The sequence below is a fragment of the Rhipicephalus sanguineus genome, unplaced genomic scaffold (assembly GCF_013339695.2).
Source record: "Rhipicephalus sanguineus isolate Rsan-2018 unplaced genomic scaffold, BIME_Rsan_1.4 Seq1131, whole genome shotgun sequence".
Lineage (NCBI taxonomy): Eukaryota > Metazoa > Arthropoda > Arachnida > Ixodida > Ixodidae > Rhipicephalus > Rhipicephalus sanguineus.
The window spans coordinates 1-12223 of record NW_023614380.1 but is presented as its reverse complement, the minus strand read 5'-3'; positions in this window follow the sequence as shown (position 1 = coordinate 12223).

The window sequence follows — 12223 nt, the reverse complement described above, 5'->3', positions numbered from 1 at the left end:
AGTTCGAATAGTATGCATCACACATTATATAAAAAAAATTAGCATAAATATTGTCGAGGCCCAACTAACCTGCACAGCGTTTTTTTTTTAATTGGAACGAGGCATGTGCGACTGTCATTCTTTTTGCTGCAAGTAAACGCTACTAAACTAAGCGCTACGCTACTAAACGCTACGTTTAGTGGCGTTTAGTAGCATCAAATAGTAGCAGAATTTCAATTTCAGTAAGATGCAAGTTATAACCGATAAAATACGTCACACTATAAAGTTACTATACATATAACATATTATAACATATAAGCCCGTATAACAAGCTTTTAAACTTAAAAAATGATCAGGGGCGTAGCCAAGAAGAGGGTTGGGGGTTTCAACCCCCCCCCCCCTCGAAATTTTTCAATTTTGCTTGCGCATATATTCACGCACACATACAAACACACGCACGAACATACATAAAGTATGGTTGAACCCCCCCCCCCTCCCCCCCGAAAAAGATTTCTGGTTACGGCCCTGAAAATGATTAATCTATGTCGGAGTAATATGTTAATTTAACCTTGAAGTGGGGCTTCGCGGCATTGCGCAATTTTGTTGGTTAGGTGCTTTCACGGCATTGCATTTTCAGGCTGCAGTGAAACCACCTTCACAGGTGGGTTACATGCCATCCAATATACGCCTATTCGTTCATTATGAATACTTTGAAATTTCGGAACCTTAAATTCGTGTCGAAGCGAATTCGAATACTATAATATTCCTTCGAACATTCCTAGTGCTCGAATATTCGCACATGCCTACTTCGCGGCAAACAGACGCAGACAGTCTGCCAGTATGTCAGGACGGCAGCAAAATATTGTCTACCCTCGTTGCTCGCGAGGGTAACATGCACAAAGCAACAAATTTAACCACTCTCGGTTGACCTGAAAAAAAGGTTAAAGATTTAAACCGCTCACATAGAGAACAGTGGTAGTTGCACGCTCCCCAGGCCTTCTGTAAACGCATCGTGTCTGAAGAAAAAAAGATCACAGTTTCACCGCAAGCGCGAAGCAATGAATGCAAAGGCAACAAATTGTAATGTTATACGAAGGAAGGCTGGCAGCTAACTGTTTTGGATCCGATCTCGCGTAACTATACAAAACGTTGGTGTAAGAGAATACGGCCGCTCCAGGGAGAGGTGCGCTTTTCGCAGTCTCTTTGCGTTGAGAGCGCGCGTAAAAGAGTATACGAGCCGTTTGCTGATGCCTGCGAGATAGCGAGCGCGCAAGCGATCGTGAACGCGCTTTTAGGATCAAAGTTCGCAGTTGCTGCTCAAGCACCCCCCCCCCCTCGCATCCCTCCATGCTCATTCAAGACGGGCGGGGCGTTTCGTTTCTGCTTGAGCAGCATCGACGGCAGGTCTAACACGCGGGGGGATGTTATCGCATGCGCCCTCCGAGTGACGCAGATAGGCCAGCTCGTTTGATCTCTGCATCAGCCGCTATCGTCGCCGCTGCTCGCGAGCTTTTACTCACGGGTAGAACCTACGATGCGCGGTGGGATGTTATCAATTTGGACTTTATACTGAACATGACGGCGACGACAAAAACCCGTCGAGAGTGCCGATATAATTGCTATCGCAAGAAAAGTAGCCACGTGACGGTCTTTGGTTGGAAAATAACTTAACAGCGCAGTCAACTTTAAGACTTTTCGACTTTAGGACTTTTAGGACTTTCTTTTTCTTTAGGACTCTAGAACACTCTCTCCCTAAATGAAAATAAAGCAATATGTCCGTTGGCAGTTACGAATATGTACTCCCTATTTCCATATAATGAGAGCCATCTGTAAGTTCTACGTAGATCTTGTTCGTGGATCTGAAGGAATCTAAAGGACAGTTTTTGCAGTGTACTTTGTTTCTTACCCTTCAAAACAGCGACGGGTTTTACCGTCACTATTTGATTACTTGTCAGAAATTGGCCTAGTTGGAAAGCTTTAAATGATTGACTATTTCATATAGAGGAGCCTAAACTTACCTGACACCCTAGTTCTAAATATTTCTACCAGGTTCACCTGCACATTTCATATTCGTTTATCTTCTTTCTCTTTATTACTATTTTCTTCTCTCTCTTCTGGAATCTTTTAATCCCATTCCCCATCCCTATACATAGTAGCATGCCTGCGGTATATGGACGCCGGCAGAAATCTCTGTTTTTCCGGTAAAGAGTCGCTCTCTCTCTCTCTCTACACCCTTGGGCAAACACATCCTCTGCGACGCTCACCATTCGCTTCAAGAACCTCACTGTGGCTGCGTGCCAGATACAGCCTAACTTAGATTTTGTTTAAATTTTTTGCTTTCTCGAAGAACTACCTCGACTTCTTCTGTTTACGACCGCGGCCTCAGAGGACTGCACTAAGATTACAAGTGTCGTGAGTATAGATAACTCCAAGGACGAAGCAGCGCAAGAACGCAGACGGAAACAACTAGAAACTACGAGCAACACGTCAGGCCATTGTCCATGCCATCGTCGTCATTTTATTGCCGTCATCCCACTCGTTAATAACGTCGTATTCTTGTCGTACCCTACAAGCTCACACTATACACAACTGGACGCCAGGGAAAGTTTACAACATGTGAAGCTCACTTCACTCAAACAAACAGCACCCGCCGATGATTTTTTCTAACTATTTTTACGAACGACGGTTACCAAATACGCATACTCGTATCTTTCTCCGCCGCCTTCCTTCACTCCCTGATAGTAAGCGAGGCAAGTAGCAACCGAAGAAAATAGTCTTAAGCGAAAACGCCGCACGTGGTGTCAGTCAACGGAGATACCGGCGACCACCAAATAGTAGCAGGGCCTGGGCGATAACAAGCCGCGACGGGAGGACCATGTTAGCTGCCGAGATATTCAAAGTTACCCTAACTATATAGGCCAAAGTTTTACTATACGCTAGAACTCCTGCCGCATCCGCTATAGCGCGCAATTCAACGGGAATGACTCATAATATCGTTTCTTAAGACCCGAAGATTATGCAAATGAGGCGTTGTGAGGCGATGGTGCGAGGCGTTGGCTACTCTTCCTGCCGTAAGGGGTTCGCACCCATTAGAGGCGTTTACGCGAATACGCAAAATGGCGCCTCACATCGCATTTTAAGCCCATCGCATCCACGTAAGCGGCGGCAGCGCTCTAGGAAGACATTATTGCTACAGGAGAGTGTAGTACGGGACGGGGTAAGCTATCTCAGTCAGTACCCGCCCTTGTAATATATCTAAATGAATAAAATGAATAAATGTGAGCCCTTGCTTATCATAATAAGGTAGTGAACAAAAGTTAGAGCGACCGCCACCGCGTGCTCTCCTCCACTCACTATCTGGCACAACGCAATTCGTCAGAAAAAAATGGTTTTGGGACGTTCAACACCAGATATTATATTAAATTAATCAGAAAGTGCTTCCGGCTTCACACAAACAAAGACCGGTGCGTCACGTGTAAACGCCTTTCGCATAACTGCAGCGTAATGGGCTAAGAAATAGCCATGCATGCTCTACTCCCGCATTCATGTGAACGCGGCAATTATTTCGACCAAAGGCCGCAGAGAACACTTCTCCGATGTCTTCTTCTCACGACAACCCACGTGACGTTTATGGCAACCGGCCAGCCCCCCCCCCCTTTCATTCTATCTTCCTTACTTATTCTGCAGCGCAGTCCTGGTGGCACTCTTGGACACTGAGCGTCTTACGGGGCACTCCTCGTGTCAGTGCTGCTCCTGGCTATCAGTGTGCTAGATTACTAGTGCACTCCTGGCTAATGGTTTGTACAAATGGGAATGGTGACATGGAGGTAGGAGGCGATACGACGCCGTGCTTGCTGGCCAGTGGTTATTATGGCAAAGTTATCCCGGAATAGTGGGATTTGCAGTTCCGTGGGAAAGGGGCAGGAGAGTAATTGCTCATTGGTGCAGTGTTTTGAAGACAGGACGTGCTACATTTGTTCATGTATAATGTCGAAACATTTTGAGAAGGCCCTTCAAGCAGCACCACCGGCAAATCAAGAACGGCGCTTACGGCGCCTAAATGTTATTATAAGTGTATCCCTTCGCAAAGAGACATACAATATGCCCACTAGCGTGCGATTACCGCTGGTACGTCGCTTTCGTTGTTCATGGAGCGTTAGCGATATGAGCCACTCACTTGACCCGCCGCAGTAGCTGTAAGCTGCAACGACGTTATGCTTTTCAGCACGTACATGGCAGCCACGTTTAAATATGGCTGGTTTGCGAAAACGCTGGCGTACCGAGCCGATCAGGAGAAGTCCAGGTTTCGTCGAACCAGCGGCATAATACAACAGTTCACCACTCTCCTTGGCAAGTTTGGGTACGTTGCACGAACAGCTGTGGCATTAAAACAGATAAGACTACTTTGCTCCAACAGGCTGAAAATCAAACAAACAAACAGCGCAATGCTGCTGGACTCTAAGAAGACGGACAGCACAGAACTTGTGGGTCTATAGTTAGCACCGTGTTTCAGAATATCGATTCTCAACCAACTGGGGCCTAGCTGTACAGTAGTACTGCAATTTCTCTCTATGTATGCTTATCCCTGTCTGTCTGGTGCTCTGTATACGTGCGTGCGTGCGTGCGTAAGTGTGAGAGAGAACTGCCTCGTTATTGCTTCAGGCTACTTCGCCAACATCAAATAATGACAGTAATGAAACTAAATATAATCATAATAATTGTTGGGGTTTAACGTCCCAAAACCGCGATACGAGTATGAGGGACGCCGTAGTGGAGGGCTCCGGAAATTTGGAGCACCTGGGGTTTTTTAATGCCCACCTAAATCTAAGAACACGGGCCTCAAGGATTTTCGCCTCCACCAAAAATGCGGCCGCCACGGCCGGGATTCGATCCCGCGACCAACAATGAAACGAAGTGAAATATGTGTTCGCCCGCTCCATAATTTTGCCGTAGCATCCGCCAAGGTAAATGCACGTTTTGCATCCTTATGGCATCAGCTCAGGAGCGACATATCTGCCATTTCTTGAACCGTCACTGACTCCAACGAGTATCACAAAGACAAAGAGAGAGAAACTACACGTGCCAAGACTCTACGTCACGCTAATTACCTCTTGTGCAGGTAGACAGTAGGAACGAGTTACTACCTAACTGAATAGCTGAATGGGCACCAGAATGAGATACACCTCGAGCGCAGCGAAAAGCGTGAGTTGAAAAGAGGCGGCTTTGTACGTGCTGTCAAGAGCAGCCTCTAGCGCCCTTTCACTTGTAGGCATTGTCACCGTTGAATCGTCACGGCGAGCTTCCTGTGAGTTTTGGAGCCGCGAGGCAGCGCTCCAGCCCACGTGCACAGTCGTATTTCTTTCTACCGACGCAGAAGCCGTTCTATATATAGTAGGCCGTAAACTAAAGTTCGCGACAGAGAGTACTGCACGATGTCATGCAGCCCATTGCCTAACACAGACGGGTTAGATTTCATTTGTTGGGCGTACCATCCCAGAGCAACGCACGAGCTACATGAGAAGCACCATATATGAGCTTTTCGTTGTCTGCACAGAATCTTGTGCAACCTCAAAACGTGGGGGAACCTGCGAATTGAAACTCGTTTTTCTAAGCCCCCCACAAGCTGAAAAAGTTTGGGATAATCAGTGAAACAATTATTCACAAAGGCAAGAAGGAAGAAAGAAAACGCGTTTCGCTACTTGCAATCGCGGGAGTGCTTGGGACGGACAGCGTCGAAGATCAAATCGACTTGAAAGGCGCATTGCCTGTAAAAAATCCAGCTGTAACACATGCCCCGATGTTATCATTCGCTTAGACGTTGTTGTCCGTTTATGTAGAGAGTCCGAACCACGATTATGGAAATTTTGTTCAGCATCAAAGGTATCTAAATGACTTTGACATCAAAAATACCAACGAAAATATCGCGTTCTATCAGCAATTAACGCTTGATTCGCGTTTATTAGTCACAGCGAGAAGGTTCACTGCTCGTGAGACACAAGACAATGTCAAGAGTTATCAAGAGCCCAGTTGGTCAGGCCTCGCAATCAATGTGAACGGAACTAGAAAATGAAAACATAAAGTATGGAGTTTTAACAGCGAAGCTGTTTAGCAAATCGTTTTATGTGAGTCGATTCAGAAAACTATCATCATCATAAACGGGTATGTGCCACAGAAATTGGGTAAATCCCACTACTCACCACTGGTCCATTAAAAACGAAGAAGGCAACAGTTAGCCTAATAAATGGCTGCGAAGCGACGGCGGCGAGCCGAAGACTCCAAGTACGTACAACGAGAGAATACTAGGGAACGGGAAAGGCAATGGCGGCTGCGAGAAGACCTCGAATCGATGGAAGGCCTACGCCAACGACGACGTGCCCGTAGGTCTATGAGAGGTGCGAACGCTTGGTTTCAGCGCGAGTTTTTGTCTCGAGTTTGAACAACCATGTTGTGTGTGTAACTGTTTGTGGTTTAAGTCGAACCTCTCTGCGCTGAGAAACAACCTAGCATCCCCTAGCTAAAGCCTAGCAACAACCTAGAAGCAACCTAGAGCCTGCATCACCTAGCGAAAACCTAGAAACAACCAAGAAGCAACCAGATTAATCTTCAGAATCCTCCAGTTTCGCTGTTTCAAGCCCTGCCCGGCCTATTGCAAGCTTCGCCCAACTTTTTTTTAATTGCGACGTAGACTTGCACTTAAGGTATAATATTTTGTGTGTATACGTGTATTAGACGTGCGCCGTTAGGCCGGTGTTGTGTATAAGTGCAGCAGTGTCTTGTGGAATCTGTTATAATGTATCCAGTGGTCATAACTAGTCGTGTCACTGTAACGAAGGCCGGCTTGCAGGAAGTTACGGCAGCGTTCCGACTGTAATCCTTGGCCTGTCCATATATGATGGTATGCATCTGCTTGCATCGCTGGAATAGAACAGTACGGGCACGTAGCACCCAGTGGTAAATGCGACCAGTTTCAAGTTAAGATGACAGCCGGTACCCCTACCCGAAGCCTCCTAAGCACGACTTCCTCCGCCCCAGTAAGGTGAAGGGAGAGGGAGCAGATAAAGCGCATGTATCCTGCCGGAGAAAATTTTTACGGGCTAGGAGTGAGTTCAGGGGCTCAGGTGGAAAGGGAACGGACGGACCATCTGTATTAGTAGGGCAGTGTGCCTGCTGGTCAGCAGCAATATCGTGAGGGTTCGCAGCATGGCCTCGAATTCAGCGTACCCTAGCTGATGCAAGCAGCTGTATTACGATTAATGGTATGTATCACCTCGCAGATTTCCATCGCCTTGTGAACTATCTTGGGTTCCTGAATAGCCACTAAAGAATCAGTGAAGATGTCTCGTAGCTTGATTGTAGGTGGAATCTTGCACAGCGTCATGGATGGCTTGAAGTTCCATTACTAGAGGACTGGCTTCCATAGATAAATAACGCTGGTAACCTCTGATGAAATTCTGTGTAGTACCCAGGAATTATGTCCTCCCGCCGTTTCGTAGGACTTTGCAGGTATCCGCGCATGATGCTTCGATGATAATACATGGTGCGTTCGTCAATAATACATACATCGCTGCGTCGTAATTTCGTTGACTTACCTGATGGTGAATTCCCGGGGAGGTCTTCGATCGGGATGGTTGTCAATGCGAGAGCCGAGTTGAGAGTGAGCATGCAACGCAGCAACAACCGGAACCAGTTGATTTTTATTTCACGCGCTTTTTGCCTTTGTGAAATTAGCTCTGCAATTGTGTTGAGCTGGGCATGTTCCCGTGAAGTCGGTATCGTAGTAATGTCGGGTAGCGCTGTTATTGTGCGCACTGCATCACGGTTAATAGTCGCCAACTATGCCAGCTGTGCCAAACTCAAGAGTTGAAATTGCTCCTGGTATAGAATTCTTGGCTGCAAAACTGTGCGTACGAGCCGTCTAGCTACGCCAGTACGAACTTCTCCTGCTTTTGATGCAATGCGACGAATAAGATGAAGCGTTTTGTGGAACCCTGACTTCGCAGAGCCAGTGCCCACCACTATACCGGAGCGGCGAATATCAAGATCCAGTAAGCGGTCCTCCAAAGCCTCAGTAATTGTCACTGCACCAAGTGTAAGTGCAAGGGCCCGCTCACGCTAGCGGCACGGCAGCTCGCCGTTTGCCGTTTGACGTTCTCAGGCTGCCGTGCGCAAGTGATTTCGTTCGCGCACGTCAGCCGTTTTTTTGCCGTTCGAAGAATAGGTCCGAGACCCATTTTCCCGCCGTTCTCCAGCTGCCGGAGAGCGCCGTGGCCAATCAGCGACGGAGGAGCGGTTGCCATGACTACGGCGCGCCGCGTCGTCTGCGTCTGCCGCGGCACGCTTCGAGCTGCTTGGTTTTTTTGCTCCGCGCTTTTCACGCTAGAAATGCAGATGTCGTGCGTGACGTTGCCAGGCATGGTTCCAGCAGTCAGTAGAGCGTTTTAGCCTGTCCGGAATTAAAAAAAAAGCGTCGCGTAAAACCAAATAAAGTGTCCCGAAGCTGGCGCCAGGTTAAGTGGCGCTAGCTATGGAGGATTAGAAACAACTACAAACGCGTAATCTATGTCCTCCGAACATTCGGAAGCGCCCATCTCGACTCGCTAAACTTACAGCATCGATTATTTGACTATGGCACTCAAAAACGGCGCCGAATCGGGACGAATACATTGCTGTCGAAGCTTAAGGACATGAATCTAAAGCAAATGGAAGCATCAGTTCGGAGCTTGCACGCTGCAGAGCGCACGGCGGCCACTTGATAGATTCGAGGTGGACGACAAGCGCTTTTGGCAGTGCGGCCATGTTTTTCGGAGGCTCGCCGGCGAAGCTTTGCCGTGCAAGTTGGACAGCTCTCGCGCGTGCGGCGACGGCGGACGTTCTGCGGCACCACGCCGTTGCGGCAAGCTTGCCGCTAGCGTGAGCGGGCCCTAAAAGGGCACTGCGTGATCTTTCTGCGTCCTGCCTTGTTGGCCACCACAGCATAGCTTGATTTTTGGGCAGAAATGACCAATCATGCGTTCCGATCGTAGTTTTGCTGTACATCAATGGCTTCCTGAAGCTGTTGAGCTTGTCTTGAGACATCTTTATGCACAGGCCACAAAGTCATATCATTAGCATATGTTATAAACTTCACGACTGGAATCAGGTGAGTTTCCAAGCTAGAGGTATCAGAGCAACGGCGGTGAACAGAAGAGGAGCCAAAACGGAACCTTGTGGGGCACCTCTGTTCGACGTGAAGCAATCTTCTTGCAATCTTGCACAAAGGATAAGAGTAGATTACCATCTACTCTTATCACAAAGGAACGTAAATCTTACGTCGCGCGGAAGTCCCAGATCGATGAGGTTGGCAATTATGACTTCATGGCCCACGTTATATAAGGTTTATGTCGGTTGCTACTGATGTGCGTACAGCGTGGCTGTGTGGTGAAATCTGTAAAATGCCGTCCGACAAGATAGAAAGTCAGTCTTCAGTTCCCAAGTGATAACGGAATCCGATTTGAGCCGGATGGTATTTATTATGTCGTTCAAGTCACCAGGAAACACGTGTGGCCAGCATCTTTTCAGCGAGCTTGCAGACAGCTGTAGTCAGCGAAAGTGGGCGTAAAGCGTGGAGGTTATTTGGAGACTTTCCTGGTTTTTTACTTGTCAGAACCACGACATGGTTATGAGGGGAGCAGTAGTAGGGGGGGGGGGGGGGGGCTCTAATTAAGACCACCTGGGGTTGTTCAACGTGCACCTAAATGTAAGTAGTCTCTTTGCATTTCGCTCCCGCCGAAATGGGGCCGCCGTGGCCGGGAATCGTGCCCGCGTCATAGCGCTTAGCAGCGCCCCGGCATAACCACTATCGGCCACCACGGCCGGGGAACGAAACTATAACATTATTTTATTATTTTAACGCGGATCATCCCCGCTTCTTTAATCCACTTTAAACGTGTACTGATTTTCTTGCTTGACAGGCAAGCGTACTACCAGTTACCGCAACCCATAGCCTTGGCCCTGTGCCACGCTAGGGCTCAGTAAATATGATGTCGCGGGTCATTGCACTCGTTTTTTAAAAAGAAGCCTTCTTTTCCTGTTTCGCCGATCTTGCGACTACTGTGTCTTGACGAGTAGCGAGAAGTCTCACTACCACTCTATTCACCGGGCCACTGTTGACTAGTCTTGATACACTGCAAAACTGTACTCGGTTACAGCCTAAGAATAAATACAAGCTCCGCCCGCGAAACCACGGCGCGCTTGTCAATCACCTACGTGAGAGAGTCGTGCAAGCTGGTTTCCTTTCTTATCGCAAGTGCTTTTTTCTACGCTAACGCAAATGACACGCATATCTAAAACTAAAGGTTCGTCGTTCCAACTTAAAAAGTATGATCTCTAGAAAAACAGTGATGTCAAAATCACTGATAAAATTGCTAGGACGTTCAAGTTTTCGAATGTAACCATCGACACGAACATGTGTCTGTATGGGTACACAAACTATCGCTAAGACACGCGAAAAGTGCTGACGTCACTGAGATGAACAAACGTGATTGGGTGGAACGTGGAAGCAAATTCTCTCTTGATGGGACCGTGATGGCGGTGGGTAGAGCTTGTATTCATTCTGAGGTTGTAACCGACTATAGGGTCCCGTACATGGCTCTGAATGTCGTCATGTCTTCAAACGTTCTGGCGCCGCTCCGGTAAATTTTCGTTACACGACAGCACCGTTCATCACGAACACCAACAAAAGCTTCGATTAAACCAATTCCCGCAGTGGCTGCGATCCACATATATTAATTATTTTATTACTTTTCCCCCTGAATATACAACGTCGACGTTGAAACACATTGCGTGTGGCCTCCCGTTCCTGCGAGATCAGCAGCTGCACAAAAAGTAGGAGAAGAAGGGCGCCAGCCGCGTAGAAAAAGTTACCCACCACCCAAAACAAGGACCGTGCATCCGAGTACCGAAAGCAGAGGCAGCAAAAAAAAAAAATATCCAGAAGGCCGTTTACACGGCTGTTATCGGCATGCCGCAGCACGTCCTCTTCTTTCCCCTAGCCCGTAATAACGCTGAGGTGGCATTAATTACAGCTGTTGATGAATGACAAAAGTGGCGGCACAATTGTGTCAGCGGGTGTGCAGCTAGTTAAACGAAACCTGAGGCCTTGGGTTCGAGCGCTAGCAGCATGTTAATCTCAATATGAGAATGCAACAATTCTACAAATGAAACAAAGAGCTGCCGCAGGCAGGAGGACGTGAATAGACTGACCGGGTTATCTGCACGGGCAACACATGAATGCGATACCTTTCAAAGTGTTAACCTGCCTCTTTTTTACCTTTTTGCTAGTGTATGCGCCAGCCTTGCCCTCCTTCCCGAGTATGCAAAACAGTCACTCGTCATGGAACTGTTACCTACATCCCTACAGATGCTGCGCGAGGTGTCCTCAGCATCTGCGCACAGCCTACGCAATAACGTGCGCCACATGCATCTGCTCATATCGCCATAACGTGTTGTTGGAAAATTTTCCAACGTGCCTGTTTGCACTCTATAAATCACGAATCATTAATCCATAATCAAGCGTGCACAGATAGGCGAAGTGATCGCGTCGTCAAGTGCAAAAGATACGTAACGTACGTGTTCACCTCTCGATCTTCAAGCCGCTTATAAAGAAAATTGAAAACATTCTTACGAATTCACACCGCATTCCGCATCCTGAGTGGTGCCGAATTTCCCTGAGATGAAATAAAGACACTAGATTTTTACCAGAAATTACCAATGAAGAATTCTTTCCACTGGACCGAAAGCTACTATTTTTGTCTACATCGCAATACTAGGACTGATCGAATGCGTTCTGTGCTATAAAGTAAACGCGGGCTAGTTAGAACGTACTGCAAGAACTACTTAGCGATGAAGCAGCATAGGAGCTTTTCAACCAATTGATGTTATTAAGTAATCTTATTCAATTAGGTTCCACATCGGCCACGAGAAAAGGGAAATACAGCAAGTCAGACACGATGGAACAAACTACGCATACGAAAAAAATAAAGCTTGCGAATCCGCAACACACGGGATCTAGGCATGCCAGGCTGCCATCTCGTTCGCATTGTCTACTGTGAACTACATCAAGTAATAATCAAGAGAATTTCTGTCTTTTAACAGCCACATGAGAGCTGACACAGAGACGCTCTAGGAGTGTTGCTTTAGAAGCAAGAACAATGTTCCTCCACGAATTACTCCCCAAATTTCTCTTCGTTTTGCATTGCAGAAATCT